We start from the raw sequence: 25,316 nt of genomic DNA on the forward strand, positions 1-25,316 counted from the left end.
TGGCAGTATGTGGCAGAAAAGCTTGTCTTTTACCCCAATTTTATCTCCTCTAAGTCTACATCCTCTTTCTCGGCTTTCAAATGGTCATCTGCAGCCTAAGCTCGTTTCTTTGTTGCAGGACTTTGTGAAAGCTACAAAAGTAGACTAGTCTCAAAAGTAGCCTGAATCAGTCCTGCTAGTTCTTTTAATATGACACTCTGTCCTGTCTGTGCCTAAAGGTATGATAAGGGATAGTTAGACTAAATGTTTTACAACTGCAAAGCAAGAGTCATCTAACCAAAATAATAAAGCCCTAACTGCTCCACTCAACTGATTTCACATATTAGGGTCTGTTTTTCAAAGAATCCCATTCCTTGTGTTATTTTATGATTTGACCACTGTCCATAATAGCCAACAAGGAGAACCAACTCTCTCATGTTTAAATAGAAAAGGAATATGGTGAAGGGATTTTGAGTAGGCACAGAATCTCTGTGTGAGCCAGTGAGCCATAAATCTAAACTTAGAGGTCACTTAGGCCAAGACGAGAGACAAAATCTTGCCTCAGAACAGGTCTGGTGCTAATAGCAATCTTGTCATTGACAAGCATAGATGCAGCATGAGAGATTGTTGACACCAGGGAGACTGTACACCAAATACCTCTGCTAGCCTTGCAGCTAACATCGACCCAAGGCATTTGTCTGACAACGTTGTGGGGCCACAGTGCCTGTGGTCTCATCTCTTAGATTTCCAAAAAGGGTGCAGATATAAAAGCCCCTTCTATTTTGGCTTTTCCCTCATCATATTTATCCTTTCTCTTCTCTATGCCACACTGGCCAGGAGAGGAAAGGTTAAAAGAAAGACAATAACATCCCCTTTTCCTTTCCTCTGTCTCCTTTCCTCTCTGAGTTCATTTGGTTTAGAAAGAGTTGGCTTTCCCTTCACAGTTTCCTTCACATTTTCCTTCAAGATACTTGGTCTAACAAGTCAGCTGTCACATGACAAGGGTATTCTTTCTAAACCTTGGAAACAATCCTATGGTCTAAGTTAGCCAGGAGTGACACTTGATATAGGAACTATGGAGTGACCTAGGAACTAGTCATTTCAAATGACAGAAAAACAAATATCTTCAAAATGTTATTCCCCAATATTCAGCATAGATTTGCTAATTCCACAGAACATTCTTTAGAAAATGAGCAACTAAGTGACTTTTAGGTTCTTGTGTTGAATGGCTCCAGGCACAGCTGATTCAGCTAGCACAACCAGCATGACCGGAGAGTGCAAGAATGTTGATATGTATTAATTCCAATTGGTTCTTAGTATAACAGTAACTGTGAAAAGCAGCAAAATTAATCAATAATATAAATCCAACACACATAGACTATCTTAGAAATCGCACATGTAGCAATTCTAATACATTTTTCTGGTTTGAGCATTGGAGAGCAGAGTTAGTGACCTGAAGGTGTCGTTTCAGGTGTTGGAGAATTCTCTTTAGGTTTAACATTCATGGGTGGGAGAGGATGACCATGGAGCAGAGCTGAGGAAGATCCTTCTAGGAAGCTCCCCAAATGATGCCTGACATTGCCCAAGGGATGAAGGAGGGTACGGACTCAGGTAGTGATTGGGGAGATGCTGGGGGCATAGCAGATGTTTGTCTGGATTCCAACACCTCACTGTGTAGTAGTCCCTCAGGTTGTTTGGGGGAGCTTGATTGACACCTGCTCCTTATCCATGACCATCATTGAGCACTGTGAAGAGAACTGTGGGAAGGGAATCTACCTGGGACCTCTTTAACAGCCAAAGCCTAACTAAATACTAAGTAAGTAACCATGCGAGTCTCCCTCTGGCTGGTCGCCAATGGCAAGCTGCCAATCAGAGGAACTGTGTCACCCCTTGGCAGACCCTCCTGCTTGCTCCTTCCTGAGGCAGATCTAGCCTCAGCCAGAGCCCTTTTTTCTCTGGGCAGCCCCAAAGCATGCTTAGCCTGTTGGTAACTTCCATTTGCATTTCTTTTTTTTCCCTTCCTTTTGTTCCCCTTTCTAGTCTGTTACACGCTGCTTAGTAGCTGAGCTCAAACCTATGCAGGCTGACTACTGGTTTGCCACATGGGACCAGTAGCTCCACTTGTAAGCCTCGATGCTAGGCTTTTTGTGTTCTGGATGTTACCATTTTCATTTCCTAGAAGGACCAAAGTCCTATGACTCCTCCTACCCTCTTTGTAGTTTAGTTATCCCTTTGTATAACTATCTTGTAGTTTAGTTATCCCTTTGCAAATCTGAGCAGCAAATCTCACTGCTGTTAGCTAGACATTTCGGAGTATTCTTTGTCTCAATTTGACATTAGCATTGACATAAAATTCCTTAATCCACCAGTATAGCTAGGCATCATTGCACTCTTGAACACATTTCTCTAACTTTCCAAGGCATGAACAATCAATAATTATGGAAATGTCATTATTGCTGTTTAATTTATGCTTATAAATAAGATATTTTATGACTCCAGTTAATAAATGATATCAATACAGAACAAGCATTTTATCACACAATAGATCCTTCTAATCTTGAGAGTTAATGCTTCCCTATTTTACCATTCACCACAGAAAAACTGAAAATCAGAGCCTGGAAGAGGCCAAAATACCAACCGGGCCTTCAGAGGACTGAGCTAGTCTGCTGGTCTGACCCCAAGATTTTGACCAACAGGTGTTAGTGGTGTCATGCTTTGATCTCATACCAGCAACTCTGCAGGGGACTTGGTAAAGAGAAGAAAAGAAGAAAGAAAGAGAAAGCCAGGCCCTAGCTGAAAGCCACACGCTTACTCATCCCATTTCCTGTACATTTGCCTCTGAATCATAGAATGATAAGGATCAGGTACTAGAGGATTTGGTAAATGGGAAGAGCTGTTTACATATGTCTGATGACCTGGTCAGTAAAATGAGGTATCCGGAATAAACAATCTTTGAGGTTCCAGTCAGTTCAAATTATTGGCTCAGCTTATCTTCATTGTGTCACATATTAGAATTCTGCTTATGATATTTTTAGATGCATCAGTAGTCGATGAGGCAAAAGTGAGAACACTGGTTTAATTTTACATATGCAGAAAGTGAACCCTAAAGGGATAAACTGACCTAATTTAGGGCAAAAGTGAGTAGAAGAGTTAACCGGGTCTAGAAACCTGAGTTCTCAACTCACAGACAAGTCCTCTTTCTATGTCTGTGGCTATTTTTATTATTCATGATCCTTATGCTATTAGATATCACCAGATACTACTTATTGGTAGGCTTTTCTTGTTTTATTGCTTATTCTGTTTACTGTAATGTAACCAATGGAACTTAACACTTTGACTTGTAATTGATTTTGGATTATAAATTAATTTTGGATTATAGGGATAGAACCTAGGTTGGAGCAAGGGGCAGTGAGAAAGGCAAATTTATCAGATGAGGGAGAGATGACCTCAATAATGATTAGGACAAGGGACTCAAATAGCATCCACTTTTCTCTCTATTTATTGCCTCTGCTTTTCTCTGCATGCCGGCTCAATCGTCTCCCACTCCAGCTCTATTTTCTCCAAGTTGCAGCAGACATGGGTGGTAGCACTTAAGGTCACTTCTTTTTAGCTCAACAACTCAGAGAGAAAAGAGAATCTCTTTCATAGCTCTTTTCTAAATGAATCTTTCAGTGGAAAAATCTCTCATTGCCCTGATCTTAGACACACAGCCACTTTTCCCACACGAATCATATTGACAGGGAAGAGATATTATGATTGGCCACGCTGAGAAAGATGTTTACAGGTAGACAAATCATTAAGGCCAAAAAGTAAGGCAGCTATTGTATAAACCACACACATAGAAGAGTACTCCCCTAAAAACAGGTAGATACCACAGTAAAAGCGTTTTTATCAAGAAGAAGTCCTCAATATCAGAATATATATTATTAGAATTAAAAGATTGCACAAGGAAGCAAAAATCAGCTTAACAGAAGTCCTCATGAATAAACTGTACACTTAGGTTTATTGTCTCCGATTTTCTTTATGATGTTGCAAATAACTGAAAACACAATGCAACATAAAATAAATTAATTGCAAAGTGAAATCACAAGTTGTGCAAAAGATGCCTTGATAAACGAGATCTTGGAAAACTGCTTGAATCATACACAAATCCATTAATAATGAGAATCTGACAGGGTAAGTAAGTTAACAATTAAAGAAGAGAGAGTCGATGACACAATATGATTTCAAAATAAAATAGCGCATGGAAAATTGATAAAGTCCTAGAATTTTTAAGTGAAACTATCCTCTTTATTATCACATTGCACAAATGAGCCTAATTTGCAAATGATATAACCAGGCAACCCACATTTTTTCAGAAAAGCAATGTCCTAAAAACTATAATGAACACATTTATTCTTTGTTCATTCAAAGAATTAATACATAGATGCAATGATAACCAAAATTTTGTTACATATAAGATGAAATAACCTTATATTATTATTCTCTGGTTATTTTTCAATGTTAAATTTTAAGAAAAGAAATTTAAAACTATTTACTTTAAAATTTCAGGCTTCCTTTTAAATTGATTCCCTGAGATTGATGTTTTCCCATTAGCAGCATTCCAAACTAGCTGATCTCGAGTTGCTGTTTCCCAGAGCCTCTCTTGGTAGGCTAAATGTGAAATGTGGTTAGGGCATTTTAAAGTATTTGTTTCTCTCCTTCCTCTAAATAATTGTGCCATTTCAACTTATCCTACAATGGCTTCTTGAAGAGTTCTTCCTAACACACAATCTTCATACATTTCTAGTCCGATAAGTTCAATTTCATTAATTTCATTAAATATGATTATGGTTTATTGAATTGTTTCAAAGCACATAGATCAGTGTTTAAGCATCTTATTTTTGGTGATACATTTTTGACTGATTGTGTGACCTTGAGAAAGTCATGTAACCAATCCAAGGCTCTCAACTAACAATTCTTCAGGGCAGTTGATTAATAGTAAATGATGCAGTCTGTGTGATGCCTGGCACGCCGTAGACAATCAGGCCTTTGTTTTCCTGATTACTGATAAGGATGGTGCATGCATGACAACAATAAAACTGCTCAAGGAGCTTTGGCAAACTCAGGTCTCATAGTCATAAATGGTATTAAATACAAGAGAAAAGAAAAATTGGAGGCTCTCCAAGTAACTGACAATACAATGCAACATAATGGAAAATAACTGCCAAGTGAAATCACAAATCATGCAAAAAAATACCCCGACAAAAGTGATCTTGGGGAAACTGCTCAAAGAATACATAAATCTATTGATAACGTTTGTTAGGCCAGAATAAAATATGCTATATGTATTTCCTGAAGGAAGGATCATGGAGTTTGATCACAGAAATGTCTGTCAATGGTACTCTAAAAACAAATTGCCATTACACTGCTCCAGTACTTATTATTACTTCCAGTTGACCCAAACCTACCATGAGTGTTTGCTCCATAAATCAATTTTCCAAAGACCTGATAGTCTCTGGATTAATCATACTCTACAAGTTTTGAGTTGAGAGAGCAAACAGAATATAAAGAGCTAAAAACAACCATAAGGCTTTATGGATCAGAAATCTGACATCAATGCTTTCTATGCCCCCTCTTAATTTTTTTTTTTTATTGAGATAAAATTCACATAACATATTTTAAGCATTTTAAAGTACATATCCATTGGTTTGGGGGTTTTTTTTTTTCAGTTTATTCCTGTTGTACAACATTATCGCTATCTAATTCCAGAATATCTTCATTACCTCCAAAGATATCTCTCTTTTAAAGTGAACATACTTCTGGAGGGCACCACATAAAATCCAGCACTATTTAAACATTTTCTGATTTTTGTTTTAAATTCTAAAGGCAATAAAAACTTTAACGAGTAGAGGAAAGGGGTCCCTTGAAACAGAAAGAGAAATATTGAAACAAGTATCAATAATCTGTTGTTTTGGGTAGTTATGGTGGCCTGCCTGCAAGACAGCCTCCAATATGACTTCTGCCTCCTATCAGTCATACCCTATGACTCCCTTCCCATATCGTGTCAGGATTGATCTGTGCAACCAACAGAATACTGCAAAAGTGATGCCATGTTACTTCTGAGGCTAGGTTATAAAAGACATTGTGGTTTTGCCTTGCTCTCGCAGATCTCTCCCGCTGGGGGGAAGCCAGCTGCTAAGTCTTGAAGTTGCTCAAGCAGCCTGTAGAGTAGCTCATGTATCAAGGAACAAAGGCCTCTGGCCAGCAGCCCTAGGAGGCAGCCATCTTGGAAGCGGACTGTCCAGCCCCCTCGAGCCTTCAGATGGCTGCGAACCCGGCCAACACCTCCGTTAGAGCCTTTGGAGAAACCGTGAGCCAGAACCACACAGCTAAGCTCTTCCTGGATTCCCAAGCCTTAGAAATTATGTGTGATAATAAAGGTTTGTGGTTCTACAATGCTAACTTTTGAGATAATTTGTTACCTCAAAATAGTAGTATTAAGATAGTGATTCAGCAAAGCTACCAGAACAGGAAGAGGAAGTATCTGTGCCACACAGAGTAAAACACCTGAAGCTCATAGACATACAATGAATGCATAAACCCTTTAACAGGCACTAAGTCTGAGCAGGTGAGACTGCAACTTCCTTTACATAGTCGTCCTTGCCACCAGGATGCTCTGTTGCAGTCTCTTTTCCCAATCAAGGCATTCTTGTTCGACTAAAACCCACTTCATACAGAAATCAACACAGAGGCCTACATGGTGTGAATTTCTCTGAGGCCCAGCTATGCCTAAAGATGGACGATTTTGATCCTCAATCTCCATAGGAATGGTGCTAAGAGAAGGTTAAGATTAGTACTTACCAGAAGGAGCTTCCAATTTTCTATGTCTGTTTTCACTGGATTTTTCTAAAAGAGGTAAAATAAACAAAACAATTTAAATTAAATGCAAATAAAATAGTGAACCAATTTAAAATAAGTAGGAAGGATCAAGGAAGAGAGAGTTTGAAAATATTAAATTAGGTATTAAAATCTTCATCATTCTCTAGTTTTCTAGAAAAGGACTAATTTCTACTTCCCTGCTTAAAAATTTACTCAGAACTTCTATTCTTTCAGTTGCTTAAACCACTCTGCAGTGTTTTCTCTTGGCACCAAAATATGTTTACATGATTCAAACTTCCAGTCTGTTCAGATCTTGTTGAAACTTGTTATGTTTTGCTAACTCTTTTAGTAAAGTAAATGCATTTTTAGCATTTGAGCTGCAGACTTAACCCACAAATTGACTAGATATTTGCCTGATACCATCAATTTCTGTCACTTTGTCAACAAGTTATTGGACATGGGGTAATTTTTTTTTTTTTTTCAGGAATGTAACAAAAAATGTGTCTAACAATCCTAGGTCCTGGTTTTCTTGTATTTGCAGTGGCCCTTCGATGGCAATTTTGAGAATAAGTCAGTTGTTGTTCAATTACTAACATCAGCAGTTGGGAGCCAGAGGAGCTTATCTCTTGCCTCATCAAATAAAAATATAACACAAATGCATTTTTTTAATTGGACATGAAGGTCAGACTTTGGATCCATGGGCCCACTGATTTTTAAAACAGGCAAATATGTAATCAAGACAGTGTTCTAGGGCCCTCAGAATCAGATATTCAGACAAGGTGATGATGTCTTCAAACCTGACTCCTTTCTACAGCCTTTTCCTTTGTTTCTGTTGGCCTTCTGAGCTGTCCCTTGTTGGTGAGTTTGCTTATTAATTAAAAAAATATTTTGTTGCTTATATTTTGAACTGTTTCAATGATAAAGACAAGCCCAGAAACAATGTAACAGAGATTTGTGTATGCAATATCAAGATTGAACAAATTTAAAATGCAGATTCTGTTTTTGGAGAAAGAATATATTCTAGACAAAGTCTAAGGCTCTAGCGCATGGTGGACAGACCCTAGGGTTATATCTAATAACCTACAATCTTGTATAGTCCCCTTCCCTTGACTACAGAACCTGTCAGTTGTTTCTAATTAATAGAATGTAGCAAAGATGATGGAATGTCACTCTCTTGATTAAGTTACATTATATAGCAAAGGTTATGGAATTTTATATATGTAATTACAGTCCTTAATCAGTTGAGTTAAGTTTACTAAAAGGGAGATAATCCAGTTTGACCTAATCTAATCAGGGAACCCCTTCAGAGAGGACTAGAGATCAGAGACTCATAGCAACAAAGACTCTCCTTGAAGGCTTTGAAAAAACAAGCTGCCATGAATGCTATAGCTGCAAGGCAATAAATTCTGCCAACAACCCGAGGGAGCTTTGAAGAGAATTATTTTCTAGTAGAGCTTCTGATTGAGAATACAGTCTGATTGACACTTTGGTGACACCCTGATCGAGGAACCCAGATAAGCCATGTCTGGACTTCTAACCTGCAGAAACTATGAGACAATAAATGGATGTTAGTTTAAGCTTTTAAGTTTGTGGCAATTTGTTATTTAGAGATGGAAAACTAATACAAGCCCTAATCTCATTCCTCTATCTTCTTCCTTAGAGGTGACCATATGAAACGATGTTCAGCCTTATTAGAATGAAGAGAAATACAAATTAAGACAATGAGATGCCCTTTCACAGCCTTCAAATTTACAAAAATTAAAATGCCTGAAAACTGTAAATGTTGGAGCGATGGGGGTTACACATACTGAAAATGGAAATGAAAATTGGTGCTGCCATTTCGAAGAGAAATTTTATAATGCCTATGTGACCCAGAAAATTCACTGTGTTTTTATACTTTAACTACGTATATTCTACATAGGTTTTATTATATATTATCCATAAACAATATTTAGTGTTTTTGTGTGTTTTAAATATTATATAAATAGCACACTTTTGCAACTTGTTTTTTATTTGATATTATGTTATCAAGATTAATCTATTTTTGATACATATAGATTATTCTTTTAACTCAGTAAAATATTGTTACATTATAATACCACAGTTTACTTATTCCCCAAACTATACTAGGATTCATCTTGGGGACAGTTTCTCTAGAGCATATACTTAGAAATAAAATTGCTAGATGATATAGGCATTATAAAATTTCCCTCCAAAATGACTACACCAATTTTCATTCCCACTTCCAGTATGTGAAATTTCCTAGTACCCCAACATTTGGGGTGGTCAAGCATTTTAATGTTTGTTAATTTGATGAGTGTGAAATGGCATCTCGTTGCTTTAATTTGTATTTCCTTTCATTCTAGTAAGGCTGAGCATCACTTTATATGTTTTTGGTCATTCTGTCTGCTTCTTTGCCCGATTGCCCATATATGTCCTTTCTCATTCTCCTCCCGGGTAGTTATTATTTTCTTTATTTCTTGTAAGACATGTATATAAATTCATCAGTTATATGCATATGCATTGCAGATGTCTTGTTCCAGTCAATTCCCTTTCAAAAATATATTTATGGTGAACCTTGATTTTCTTAACTGCAAAATATGGATTATACCATGTAACTCACAGATAAATGAGATAATATACATGAAAGTTCCTGCCCCAGTGCCAGGTACAATTTAGGTGTTCAGTAAATGTGAGTTTCATCCATCTCCCGTTTAAAGAATTCTAGATCTAGTAATAGGTCAATGGCTGAGATAATGGGCTCTGGAGTTGGACCATGGTCTTACTGAAACCCAGTGTTAAGCACTTGGTAGCCCTATGATCTTAGACCACACTGCCTTGAGCTCTCTGAGCCTCTGTTTGCTCATTCGTAAAATAGAGATTATAATGCTGCTCTACAGAGCTATTGTGAGGAATAAAGCTCTAGCTTGCATAATACCTGTCACATAGTGAGCCCTCAAAACAATGGTAGCTGCTATTATCATTATCATTATTGTTAGAGAAGATGAGAGTCGAATAGGAATAATGAACATGAACTAGAATGTGATAAAGCCTCTCGATGAAAGATGTACTAGCTAACTGCTATCAGAGTGCAGAGGTGAAGGAGAGATTAATTATGCCTAGCCAAGGGTTGATTAGAGTGGGGAAGGCTTCACAGAGGAAATATCATTTAAATGCAGCTTGGAAGAAGGGTGGGTGGGATATACATAGTCAAACTAAAGGAGAAGGAAAATTTTGCAGATTAAAAAAATGGGAATATTAAGCAAAACAAATGAACAAAACTCCTAGTATTCTAGCTGTGAGAAAGTATGTGATAATGTGAAAGGGTGTTGCAGACAAGTTGGAAAGGAACATTCAGGTCAGACCATGGAAGCTCTTGGGTGGCATAGGATTTCGAAGTCAGATAGTGATAAAAGAACATTTAATCTTTGAAGGTATTAAAGTACATTTTGCACTAAATTGTATCCCATAGCCTTAAAAGAACCCTCTCTGTGTAACTGTGGAGTGCTTTTGGCTATGGAATAGCATTCGTTACACAGGAGTCAGTGAATAAATTGTTCAGAGGTGGGAGTGGGGAGGACTGGGGACTGTGAGTGGGACTGATGTAAAAGAACCTAACAGGTACGTTAAGGCAAACAGGCACTGTGTTGACAGCACTACAGAATCTAGTGTGAAGATGCTTAATTATGCCATCCCATACTAGGGATCAATAATATATTAATTTTTTTCCTCTTAGAAGGGATCAGTTTCTAAACATGATCAGAAAAGGCGAAGAAGTACATAGCCTTCTCTCATAGGCATTCTGATGGGTCCAGATAATAGTCTCAGTCACATTAAAAAATAAAACTAAAAAAAATCTTGGATTAAACACATGTCTTTCAGAAAGTTTTGTTTTGGACAGAATGTGCACATTTATTTTCCACTTCAATCTTAGAATTTGGTCATATGAAAATATACTGGATTTATAAATATCTTTATTTCTTGTGTTTTCTCTAGATTTATGTTTTCCAATTTGCTATCACATGATCATTAACTTTAAAAGAAGCTATGGTCTTACTTATATGAGGAATCTAAAATAACCAAACTCACAGAAGCTGAGGGTAGACTGGTAGTTCTCAAGTACCAGAGGGGAGAGGGAAAGGGGGAGATACTACAGTGAAAAGGTACAAAGTTTCAAGTATACAAGATACATAAATCTTAGTGATCTACAGCACAGCATAGAGCCTATAGTTAATACTGTATAATAATAGTTAAAATCTCCTAAGAAGATAGATGTTATGTTAAATTTTCTTATCATACATATGCACACAAAAAATAATAAAAGGATGAGAGAAAGAACGTTTTAGAGGTGATGGATATGTTTATGGCACAGATTGTGATGATGATTTTACAGATGTATACTTATCTCCAAACTCATCAAGTTGTATAAATTTAATATGTGCAGCTTTTTCTATGTCAACCATACCTCAAAAAGTGGTTTAAAATATACTTTGGTCTTATATTATTGTTTTCATTAAAACTGAATATTCCAAAACCTATTTATTCTAAGAGAACAGACCTTCAAAAGATCACTAGATATAGCTGCAAAATCCTGTGCATCCAAATTATGAGTCTCAGGTTAGAATGTTCCTTTTTTTTTTCTTCAGGAAGTTCTAGGCTTAAGCATGGTGAATGCTTTTTCTCAAACAGAAAATGACGAGCAATTCTGTTAGCAAAGCCAGACATAAATCATGCTACAAGTAATTTCCATCTCTTGAAAAATGGAGAGCATGACCATAAAGTTACCATGTTGTTATCCTTCTTGGTCCGAAATGATTCTGCTGCTGTTAACCTCTCAGTGGTCCCTGATAGAGCTAAAATATTCTTTGAGACACCAGCAATGTTTCCTCATTTTTCTGCCAGGACTTTTATAGCATCTGGCAAGAAGTAAATAAAAGCTGGTGTACTCACCATTGTCTATTTATTTTGGGGAATCATTTCTTAGGCATTTTGATCTGTCTTCTCATCTTGATGTAGTTGGTAGAAAGCATGAGAAGCTTTTTGAAACAAGGTTATTTTAACAAAAGTTTATTTGTTTGGGACTTTATAAACAAAATAATTAATCAGAAAATCCTATCCTTGTTGAAGCCAGAAAAATAAAGAAAAGAGGTATGAGACTTAGGAGGTGATAGCTAGTTTTTAAATATTCACTTCCAAAGACATTTTACCTGGATTTTCTTTTATTAGAAAGTTATCTCTGTTTTACAAAAAGGAACATGGGTCTCTGAGAAGTTACATGGCTTCTAACAGTACAGAGGTTGATGGTGGTTCTAACAAGAGACATAAGTCTTATGACTCTTCTTCATTTATATTTGTTGTCTGTCAAACCATGATTCACAGACACTAGAAATGCCATCTTTCATCAGGAGATTTTTTATTTTTGTTAATAAATTAAGTGAAGCAATTTTTTATATTTCTATCAGTTTGCTGTAATCTCCCCTAAGTAGCTGCTCCAGATGGCATATTAGAGACCGGAACACAGGGTATTAAGTGTTTTTAGGATATAATGCCATCTCTAATAATACTTTCTTTTAGATAACATGGCCAACCTTTTTCTTCCTAATACCATTTAATTAACCAAAGGAGCTGCCAGTGGGAAAATTCCTATATTCCCTTCAGAATTAGGGCTCTTTTTATATAGATTTCAGCAATGGCAACGCTTAGGCTCACATTATACACAGCTTACATTAGTGAGCAACTTGGCCTTGGTAGCTAATAAAACCTATATATTTCTAATCAGTTTCATTTAAAAGCAAACACAAATTATGTTGCAAGTGCATTTAAAGCTATTGCTTTGGCAAGGTAGCTTCATAAGCTGAATCACTGGTATTTTATGACATAGTTCCAAGTGGTACAAAAGAGACTTAGGACATTTAAGCCCAGACACTTTCCTCTCATGTTTTGCTTTGTGTGTATGTGGTTTTTTTCCTCCTTTGGTGCAAGTCCTAAAAATTCAATTGGACACAGAACTCTGTTTAACATCTACTCAGATGTGGCATAGAGGCTTGTCACTAATGTCATCCCCTGGAAGTCATGGAAATGAAATGGCTGATATGGTTGGCCCACAATGGACAGAGTTGCAGAAAGTATCCTTAGATTAGCTTAAGCAAAATGTCCCCCGACACTTTGTTGTTTTCATGAAATTCAACACTCTTAACATCATGACCTTAAAAAATGGAAAAAAAGCTTATTTACTGGGTATGATCAACAAAGAATGAAATGGAACCCACTGCTCTCTCTACCCTTCCATCCTCAGCCATGGATGACACAGTCTCACTGTTGGCAGGAGACTGTGACAGATGGGAATTTAATAACCATTCTTGGAGCATGACTTGGCTGTATTCAGGCCCTGTTTTTAGTTTCTTGGATGCGTATTTTGGTGGAAGTCATTGGTACTGAGTTGGGTCTAAAAGCATCATGTGAACAAGCAAGGTATGCACCTCAGCAGCTTTAGTCTGTGACCAGGGATAAAACCTTCCACAGACTTTCCCCCTCCCCCACTTTGTGGGGAGATGAAACAAAACAAATTTCGAATGTAGTTCAAACTTAGTCCAACATAAAAAGTAAAACAATCCATTTTGGATTTAAAATTCTCATTTGGATAAAAATATCTCTCAGATCACGCCTTCTCTCCTTGCCTTCTCCCTAAGATGGGGTAATTGGTGTAGAAGATGGTAAGGGGTGGCCATACAGCCTCTTGAGTTCGGGGAGAAAGGGATATTCTGGTTTTGTGTTGAATCTGAAGTGTGATCTGACATCTACTGGCTTCTAGAGTGATGCTGCTTGATGAACTGCTTCTAAACCTGCTGTTTTGGGTTGATAAACTCATGGGTCTTTCTTTTGGGCAATGCCTCTAAGCAGCACCACAGGTTGGCTTAGCTTCTCCTCATTTTATATTGCCTGTTTATTCCTAGGCCTCTGTTTTATCTCCACATGGTCATCCTGCCAGACAGTCTACGTTTAGTGTCTGCCGTGGTTCGCTTTGCCTTAACCTAGCATCCCCATGGCAAGTCCACTGGTCCTCAACACAGTCTGTCTCTTTGTCTCATGGAAACGGAGAGTACCCTGGGAAGCTGTACTTCAGGCCATTTCTCTCCCTGACTATATTGCGCCTCCATGTTTATTTGGATGGGCTGTTCCCTGTCTGGTATGTGGCTGCTTATGAGGTGTTCTTCTCCCTGAGATACAGGCAAGAGCAAGAAAAGAGTCATGCACTCAACTTATATAACAAATCTCAAAGAGGAGAATCAGGGCACATCTATCTGGCTATCACGCTCTCTTTTCTCTTTCTCTGACTCCCGTGTCCTTTACATAATCATCTCAGGGCTGAGAAAAGGCAGGTTTCTCCCCTCCTCTTCTCCATTTGCCCCTTACTTAAAACTCTAAGCTAAAGATAAATTAATTTAGCTAATCCTTGCTCATAGCAAAAGCCTCACTTGAAAGGCCTTTGTTTTGTTTCATCTAAGCCACATTTCAAATGCTTTTTAAAGCTCTAAATGTTTTGCTTCGTTTAAACTAAACCATAGTTTAAATGATAGAAACTGAACATTATCTGTCATTTTGTTTTTGTTAGTTTTGTTTTGTGTTCCTTTTATAGAAATCTTAATCTCCCTCCCTCAAGCAGATGGGTACCTTGAGTGTCCTAGGACCAAGGCCATGTATTAGGAAGTCAAAAATAAAACAAGTATATACATAATTGTCAAATTATTTCCCCCATTACATTTATGGTATCCCAAATATTCACAGGAACTTAGCAGAATAGGTATAACTTTTGATGTTATTCTCTAGATGAGGAAACTAAGCTTTACCTAAATAGATTTCAAACTGTGTCTAAATAGGTCAAAAGTCTGGCCTTTTTTTCTGCGTGCTGTGCTGCCTCTGTAGGAAAGTTGAAAGTTCAGTCATAGGTCAAGAGACAGGAGTGGAAGTCAGGAAGGAACCATATAAATGGCATCATACACCCTGACTAAAAGTCAGAGGACAGAACAGAGACAAATATGGCTTCTGCCACCAGTGTGCTAGGAGATCTTGGGTACCTAACAGTTCAGGTACATACTGGGTCATTAAATTGGAGAAAAGATCCTGTACATCAAACTGATAGTTCAATAATAAAAACAGAATCAATGGATGGCTTCCTCAAGATGGAGCAGACTTTGAGGCATATTCTCTGAATTCTCGATGTCATCTGGGAAGCTCAGAAATCATTCCATAATCTCATGGAAAGAGAAAGAGCAGATTCTGCTATTTTGACTTCCATATCTCATGCTATCTACCAAGTTTACTCTGCTTGAGTGAATGTCAGACCATTTGAATACAGACAATTTAAAACTTAATGGGCTATTATCTTGATAGCTAAAAAAGTCATTTCAAGCCTGCTTCATTTAACTGCATGAACACATTGCTGTATTTTTCAGTTGCAGAGTTTACCCAATGTAAATTTTATTTTCCTCTTGTTTTCACTGATTCTATAAAAATGGCCACAAATGAACAAGTCTGCTAAAAGAAGAATGAGCTCTCACCAGCGGGGAGCAGGGGCAGGCCTTCTCTGTGTGGGCGTGTCCTCACTGGGGGCGTTAGACCCTGGGCAGGGTGGGAAGGACATCCTTAGAGACAGGTGGCCTGGTGTGGAGTGTCAGAGTCGGACTGGGTGAGGAGGGTGACTGTGAAGGAGGGTGGCAGCCTGGGGAATCACAGCCCTAGGAGCATCAGGAGGGGGCCCATGGAAAGGCAAAGGCGGCAGCCAAACCTTGGGGTGTCAGGGCCCAGATATGGTGAAGAAAGCATCCACATGAGAGAATGGATGGTGACAGCAAGCAGAGACTGTTTACCTACTGGGGATCTGTCTGAACAAGTAGATTTATTTAGGGTAATGAGAGACAGATTACTCAGTGTTAGGAGGAGAAAACCATACGAACCTAGTCGTACTGAATTTGAATTTGTAGTATCATTGTGAACATATGGTTTTTCCATATACAGAGAGGTAGATAAAGAAATATAAGTAGATTTAAATGTGTACACAGGCATTCATATATTGCCTAACTATCCACTGACGGGGTCTGGACGAAGTGATGCCCCAATAATGGCGAGAAAACCTTCAATGGTTCAGAGAAAGGGTCTCTGCACTGACAATGTTAATGCGAAAAAAAATCTTTAAATAATATATTAGATAATAAATATATATGTAAATAATTAAAGCAAAAGATATTTCATGGAAGTTTTAGACACAGATCCTGGCATATTTGTTTTTAGAGCTATCACAGATAATTAGACAAAACTGTCCAACTGTGCTCGTCTAATTTGAAGCAGAAAAATGTAGCTAATGTGAAGCATTATGTCCAGTTTCTCTGACTTATTATTACTATTATTACCATTATTACCTTCAAATTTAAAGTAATTGAAAATATATGGAAAAGTTGTAAGACTAGCACAAAGAAATTTCATATACCTTTGAACTTCACCTAGATTCAACATTTGTTAACATTTTTTGATACTGAATTTTCACCTCTCCTTCTATTTTTTTCTGAACTATCTGATAAGTTGCAGACATTATGTCCCATTCTCCTTAAACACTTCTGCTCAGTCTCTCAAGAACAAGGACCTTCTTTTACCAACTACAGTACAGTGATCAAATTCAGGAAATGTAGCATTAATACAATGTATACAGTTCGTATTTTAATTTTGTCAATTATCCCTGTAATTTTTTTTATTCCCTAGTGCAGGATCTAACCCGGGTTCATATGTCACATGTAGTTGTCATGTCGCTTTCATCTGGAACAGCTCCTCAGATTTTCTTTGCCTTTCATGATATTGAGAGTGTTTTGTAAACTCTCCTTCATGTGGGCATGATGTTTCCGCTGCATTCTTTTTCTTTTTCTCCTCCCCTTTTCTGTGCCAGTTTCCCATGTGTTATAGATATGTCTTCTTTTTCTGCCTTCTTAGATTCCACCAAATCCCAGAAAGAGACACTGTTTTGATGGGTGGATTGTTCACAACATAAGCTTCTTCTAATTTTTTTTTTTTTACATTGCTAGATCATATTACTTTAGTTTTTCATGGATCACTTCTGAAGAATTTCAATAATTTAAAATTACATAAGGACAAAAATGGATTCATTGAGAAAAACTAAATTCTCATTTGGAATGAACTGGTTATCATTGACTAAATAATTAAGAGTGACTCTATATAGTGAAATAGAAATTGTGGACTTGCAAACCATCATGTCCACAGCATGAGTTTGGCATTAATTACCAATTACATCTTTCTAAATCATCTCTAAAACTCTTGGCTTGGAGAAATGACTCTTTCTGTTTTGTGCAGATCTTCCTTTATTGCACAGGCTTGATGTTGAGCTTTCACGCTGATTTCTTCCCTAATAATAGCACTGTTGTATTATATGGAGATTTGTGAGTACATGAAGTGAGAAGGTACAGAACTAATTGTAAGAGAAAGATGAAAGGACTTGAGTACAAAGGGGTTACAAGTGTGCACGATTTAAAAGAAGATGGGTGTTACTGGATAGAAAGCATACATAGGATTATGCTAAATATAGAAACAGACTTATATGAAACACATAGGAATATAATGAGCTAATTATGTAACAAAACATTCCTCTCATTTAGCAGCATTATAACCCCTCAAGGTTTTCACGGTTACAGTATTTTTATCTCTGACAATATGGGTAACTGTTAGCTTATGAAATCTGAACGTGGTAATGTACGATTTAATAATACTTGGAACATGTGTCTAGCTCAGACTGTTGCCCTAATCATATGCATATTTTTGGTTAGTTTTTTTTTCATAAATTATATTATGTAGGAACTAAGCACTATTAATATGCTATCCTTCTACTAAAACAAACCACCTTTCCCCAAAATAGAAAGGTTGTTCAAATGTTTAAGCTAGCATTTAATGAGTTAATATTACTTATTAATTTAAAAAAAATATATTCTCCTAAAGATAATGGTATGTTGTTTTAATCTGTTTCAGATGCAAAATAGAAGACTTAATAGAAAGCTGGTCCTGCTCCACTTTAACTTCCGAGTCCGTGCTGCCACCTTGTGTTCTCGGAGTGCTTCCATCTTTCAGGCAAATGAGTCGGTATTTCCTTCCGCCAGCTGGACATGACAAAGGGATGTGTCTCTTTACTGCAACCTCTTCATGACTGACTGTAGATGCCTCATCCTCTCAAACCTGACTTTCCTATCCCTGCCATTGTTCTCAACACTTGGCACAATGCCTGACATACAGCACATGACATATTAATATCTATTAGTTAAACGAGTGAATGTTGCTTGTCACCCAGACCTGAAAGTGTGAAGCCATTTTTAACTCTCTCTTTGTTCCTCACTAACTGGCCCAAAGCCTTTACCCATTGCTATCCCTGAATTCAAATCTTTATAGCTTTATGTCTGGACTAGTTATCACTTACATGTCTCTTGTTCCAACTGAAATCTCTTCTTCTCTACTTTCTGCCAGTATCTCACTTTTCTTGAATGCTGGTAGCCCTTGCTTTCTGTACCACAGAAATATAAATAGGGTAGTCATGTAGTTAAGGCTTTACAGTCAGGAGATATAGGTATGGATTCCAACTTTGTCGCTTATAAACTGGGTAAATTAGGTACATTAATCTCCTTACTCCCCAGTTTCTTCATCTGTAAAATGGGAGTAATAATCTCTTATTCCAGGTGTATATCTAGAAGCTTATGAAGTGTGGGAGAGCAAGAATGCTGTTTTTAGATTACTTTCATTTGAATCATTGGTCAAAATAGAAGAATGCATCTTAGGAGCATTGCTCTTCTGTTTAGAAAATATCTTGACGTGTCTTTTGGGTCTGAAAGGCAAAGCTACTTTTCTCATTCCATCCCCCACAAGTCCAGATCATGGAAAAGGGTTGAATTCAAAGAGAACTGACTTGCTCTGCTTAGTAAAATATTTGGAATCCAGATATCTATAGTCAGTTCAGGGAAAAGGGCCTAAGGATGAGGAATCTGGAATTTGGAGAGAAAGAGGAATAAGTGGAAGATGTCTGTGGAGAGAACAAGAGAAATTGAAAATATTCAATCTTCGGTTGTTTTCTGCTCTGTTCTGGACTTAATGCCCTTTATGTTTTCTTCCTCTAACTTTCAGAAAAGTTTGCTGCTACAATGCACGTGTGGGAGTGATTTTTTAGGGAATAAAGAGGAAGCAAAGAGTTTCATGATTGGGATAAAGCGGGCTGTAAGAAGATCAGCATTGGACAGCTGGGAGAGGGCAATTGAAAATCAGTCAGGGAGAAGGCACGTGGGGAGAGGAGGTCGGACGTAACCATCCACCCTCATCCCCTTATACATAGATACTCGGAAAGCCACCCAAATACTGTAGAATGTGTCAGACTTTGCTCATTACCATGGAGGGAGAATCAAGGCATTTTATGTCGATATTAAAGAAAATAGACCCAGAGAAAGCTGATGGACCTGGGAGCTTCTGAGTTACACTTGAAAAGCATTTCACATGATGCCTAGGACAAAGTGAGCACTCCAATAGTGGGTGGTGAGAATGATAGCTAGGTCACTATCAAGCTATTTTCATTGCCATTTATTCAGGAGTGAATATTGTATGTAAGTGTTCTGTGATACCCCTTAAAGTGTTGAAATGAATTTCTAGTTATCTCTAGTGTACACCGGTATTCTATCTTCACATATGTTTCTCTTTATATGGTGAAATCAGAGGCCATACCTAAGTCTTCTATGTATGTCCCAAAGCTCCTAGTTTAGTATCTTGTACAGAATAAACTCTTAAAATCTTTTTCGACTGAGCTGTCCTAACATGCGGCACTAACTCTTCATTCACACATTTCATTGATGAGCAGAGACACTGGTTGATTTAACCATGAGGTGTTCTCTAGATCTCAGCTTCTTTCCCTGCTAAATCTTTAAGGGAGGGCTTCCCTGACAGAGAAGTAGATGATTTTAGATTACATTTCTTGTCATTCTTCGAAATGCGGCCTGTGCTTGGGATTTTAAACTATCTGTATCCTGGTTGCCTCATTGAAAACACAATAGGATCGTAGTGAAAATGTTAGTCAAACAGGATCAAGCTGAGAGTCTATCAGAGCAAGTTCAGGAGCAAAAGGACCTTATGAAACAATAATAGCTCCACAGGTCATCCTGCTATAAGCGATGCTCCAGGCTGCCTTGTGGGTGTGAGGTTCCAATGCATTTATTCTTGTGAGCATGGGTGAAACAGCCTCCTTATAACTGATTGTATTTTGCAATCTGTGTTTATGAGAAGATGGTTCTTTGACTTAACAGCTGGAGTCATCGTCTGTAACATTACTTATTTCTCAGCTCACACAAAGCTTTTGCTCCGAAAGAATCATCACTAACTGAAGTAGTGGCCAGAAGCAAGGGAAGGTATGAGGAGAGAAGTGGGCTTTGATGCCAATCACCTCTAGAATACCTGAGAATCATTATTCAATAAAACCTACAGTTTAGAACTTCTCAAGTCACATTCATTTTCTTATAATTGTATAATGAATTTATCATAACAAACTAATGCTATAAATAAGACTGTAAGGGGAAATATATACTGTATCTAAGCGCAGAGAAAAAAACAAGAAAATAAAACCCCAAAGTATTGTTTCCTAGATTAATAAAATCAGATTCTTAAAATGTGAAATTAGAAGGACTGGATTTAAATTATGAGAAGTCTTTTATGACATAAAATACACAGATTAAAATCCAACACACATTTACTCTATTTGCTGTATCATAATATATGCACAAACAATTCATCTATAGAGCCTCAGTTCATCCACAAAATGCCCTACAATAGAGCAGAGTTTCCCAAAGTGGGATATGTGGATCACAGGAGAGATGAAAGATGATTTTGGGTTGTACATTGAGCACCCCCCCCCACAAATAGCACAGGTGGAAAAGCAGTATCCGCAAAAATGTTGGAGCAATAGAGAATGACTGAAGTTTGAAAATACTGATTATAGACTAAGGATTATCAGCCTGGTTTATGGATGAGTAAAGATGCCCAAGAGGGTTAAACTATTTCCTCAAGGTTATAATGAGAAAGCAGCAGAGATGTGATTTGTACCTACTTCTCAATTTAAGACCTGTCCTGGCCTTTCTTTCCCTCCTTTTTCTTTCTTTTTGTTTTTAGTTATTGATCTTGAGCTATTTAAAAACACAGAAAACTAATGGAACAAACATTTATAATATCGATTACGGAAATTAAGAATCTTTGCTTCAGCAATCTCTTTATTTTCTTAAAAGAAATAAAACACTCCGGACAACCATGAAGTCTTTCCCTTCCCTTCTCCCAGGGATAACGAACAATTCTCCCGAACTTGAAAACTATCACTTTCGTGTATTTTTCATTTTTGCTTTTATCATATATTTATGTGGCAGGAAACAATATAACTAGAGTCCCCAAAAAATGGATCATGAAAAAGGTAAAGTTTTGTTACCATAATGTTAGTAAAGCAAAGAGGAGGGCCCAAGGAAGACAAGTGCCAACAGCTGCCTGCATTAAATCAGAGGCAGAGTTACCATGTTCCTGGGGCAGGATTTCTCAGCCTCAGCACAATTGACATTTTGGGCTGGATAATTCTTTGTTGTGGGGATGTCTTGAGCATAGTAAGGTGTTCTTCCTTGGCTTCTACCCACTAGATGCCAGTAACCTATCCCCACTCCGCCCCAACACTCCTCCCCCTGCAGTGTGATAACCAAGCTTTACCAAATATCCTCTAGGGGGCAAAATATCTCAGTTGAGAACCACTACTCTAGGGCGTACATTTAGAGTGGAGTTACTGAAATGCTAAGTGTGCACATCTTTAGCTTATAGTGCCAAACTGTTCTCTAAAGTTGTACCAATTTACACTTCTATCAAGTGATAAGGGGACCTCTTGCCCAACATTGTCAGCAACATTTCTTGTTAACTTATACATTACTTTTGATGAGTCTTAGTGCTTTAATTACTAGTTTAATTGCTGATTTCTAGTGGGGTTGAATCTTTCATGTTTATTGACCATTTGGGTTTCTTTGCACACTTCTACTTACATATTTTGCTCAGTTTTATATTGAGTTATTTGACTTTTACTTATTTACTAGTAGGACTTTCAAAAAATTGCTGAATATAAATTCATTCATTCAATAAGTATTTGTCGAGCACATACTATGGGCCCAAAACCATTCTAGGTGCCAGGAATATAGCAGTGAACCAAACAGAAAAAATATCTACCCTAATGTTTCTATAGGGAGAAACAAATCAGAAATACAATAAGCAAGTAAACTGTATAGCACATTGGAAGGTATTAATTTCTACAGAGAACAATAATACAAGGGAGGGAGATAGAGCATGTCATGGTGGGAACATTGCAATTTTAAATAGAGTGGCCATTTAAGACTTCATTGAGATGACATTTTCACAAAGTTAATAAAGGAGGTGATTTAAGACCTATGTCGGTTATTAGATTGCACAGAGATTCTCCAAATGTATGGCTCAGATTTTCACTTTTGAGCATCTTTTGACACCAGAAAGTTTAATTTAAAGTTTTATGGCTTGGACTACTGAGGTCTTAAATTCTTATATACCCTGATGTCGTAGATGTTCTCCTATGTTTTCTTATAAAAGTTTCTCAGTTTTGCTTTTTCAACTATAAGTTTTCAATTTTGAATTTGTTTTTGTGGCTAATATATTGGAAATCTAATCTGGAATTTGTTTTTGTGGCTGATATATTGGAAATCTAATTTAATTTTCTTTATAAAGCTAACACCATTGATTTAATGCTTTATTCTTTCTCAATTTATATGCTTCCTCTGTTATTATAGACTTAGTATGCTTCGGTTATTTTAGAAAGCTATTGGTTTTTATGTATTTATTTTGTTTTTATCATCATTAGTGAACTCAGAAATTCTAATAGATTCTTGGTATACTCACTTGTAATGGCTAAGTAGCCAAACAGTGTTTGATGATAAATTTGTTTCTTTCTTTTCAATCTTTATTCTTTTTGTTTTATTTTTCTTCATTGTCTTATGTGATTATAGAGTAAAATGTTGACGAAAAATAGAGATGGGCCTCTTGTCTTACTCCTAAATTTAGAGCAAATACTTTTAAAATTTCACCACCACGCTGGATGTTTGTTGTGGGTTTTTCATAGTTATACTTTAACAAGTTAAGGCAGATTTCTCTATTCTTGATTTGCTTAAGGTTGTGTCATGAATGGGTGTTGAAGTTTAGCATAATAATTTTCCCCAATCTATTAGTTTTCTCCATATTCATTAATGTAAAGAATTTTATATTTTCTAAAGTTACGTTGTCTTATTTTCCAGAAGAAACTTCTGCGTGGTCTTGATGGGTTTTTGAAATACCGTGATGGGTATTTTATTTGCATCTTTGTACAAAAGTGAAATTATCCAATGATTTTCTTGTCTTTAATGTTCTTTTCTAGTTTGGCTATGGAGCACTTGAAATGTGGCTAGTTAACTGAGGAACTGAAGTTAGAAGTTTATTGTATTTAAGTTAATTTAAATTTAAGTTTAAATAACTGCATATGGCTAGTGGCTTCTACGTTGGAGGCCGCAATTCTGGATTCATTGTATTATTACCTTTGTCACAAGAATGTGCTTACTTACAGAGTTTAAAAAAAGAATAAAAAGTTTCTCTTACTTTCTCTCTCATTCCTTCCTTTCCTGAACAAGTCAGTCCTAAAGATATTAGATGCAGCTGAGCATGGCAGGCACTGGCAGATTGGAGAGGGGGTCACAGTCTGATAAGTTACGGGATGATGCCTGGACATTTGATTATATTAAGAGATCCTTGTTAAATAAATTTTAGATGCAATTATGATATTGTAGCTATGTGTTTCTATTTTAAGAATAATTATCTTTAGATAAACATAATGAGATATTTGTGGTTGAAATGATATGATGTCGGTAATTTGCTTCAAAATACTCCAGTGGTATGTGGGAGGGAGCAGTGAGGAGATAAAGGTGAAACAGGGCTGGCTAAGAGTGGATAACTACTGTAGTTCGGTGATAAGTGCATGAAGGTGCACTGAAGTAGCCTTTCTACTTTCATACATGTTTGAAATATTTTATAATAAAGTCTTTTTAAAAGAATCTATTAATTATTTGAATCTGTACAAAGAAAAATAGTATCTTTGACCAAAACCCACATAAAATATGCCTTTAAATCTCTAGATTTCCTTCTAAGTGCTGCTTTAGCTGCATCATATTTGTTTTCATATGTGAAGATTTTATTGTTAATACAATCTCAATATTTTCTCATTTTCTATTTAAAATTTGCTTTGATCTGTGAATTACCCAGATACATGCTCAAAATGTCTAAATACTGTTTGGGGAGTTATCATTTTACTTCTTTTAATTCTACAGCTTTGCATTTAGACAACATAGGGTTTGTTATTTATTTTTTACATTCTTTTGAGATTTGCTTTTTGGCCTAGCATATAGTCAGTTTTTGTAAATATTTCAAATGTAATTTAAAAAATGTTTATTCTCTTGTATTCAGCTCTGTATAGGTTCACTAAATCAACCCCATCTTGTGTTTTTATATATTCTATATCTTTACTAATTTTAGTTCTGCTTGACTATCAAATAACACATACTAAAGGAGGTATGTTAAAACTAAAAATTATTGAGGTTTTTTTTACAATTTCTTTTTGTAATTATGATAATATTTTCTTTATTGTTAGATTCACACAAGTTTAGAAATATTTCTCCCTAATAAATTGTTCCTTTTATAATTTGTAGTAAATATCGTCATCTCTATTCTTGCTTCCTAAAATGCATTTTATATGTATCTATAATTTTTCATTCCCTTAACTGCATGTCTCTTAATCTCTCTTTAATACTTCCGTACATGTTTCCTCTTTGATGCATTATAGATAATTTCCTCCATATTTGTCTTCTAGTTTACTAATTTTTTATTGATTTTGTAATCTAACTTTCCATTTCAAAAACAAAAACGAAAACCTTAAATGTCTGTGGCTTTATTTCTGGAATTTCTATTTGATCATTTTTCAAATATGCCTGTCCCATTATCATAGGGTATTGTTCTTAAGAGTCTTGATTCCTTTTTCATATTTTACTTATATTTAAAAGACTTCCTTTTTATTTTCTTTGAGAATGTTATTCCATTAAACTGAGTTATCCAAATTGTAAACTTACCCTGTGGCTGTGTTATTTCTGTTGATTTTCACTCATTGTTTCCTATTTAAGTTGACATTTTTTATCAGATCATCTTTGTCAGAGCTTGGTTTTCTTGAGACTCCCCTGGTATGGATTGTAGGAACATCATTATAAGCAATGTTACATCTGCTCCTGCTAATGGCTTAAAATTTATTTTTCCCAGATGATTTAGCTGTTGCAATTTCAGATTATAAATTCAGGTGAGGTTCTGGTGTGTGGCTTTTGATAGTTGGGGCTGAA

Source organism: Pteropus alecto, unplaced genomic scaffold (assembly GCF_000325575.1).
Source record: "Pteropus alecto unplaced genomic scaffold, ASM32557v1 scaffold24, whole genome shotgun sequence".
NCBI lineage: Eukaryota > Metazoa > Chordata > Mammalia > Chiroptera > Pteropodidae > Pteropus > Pteropus alecto.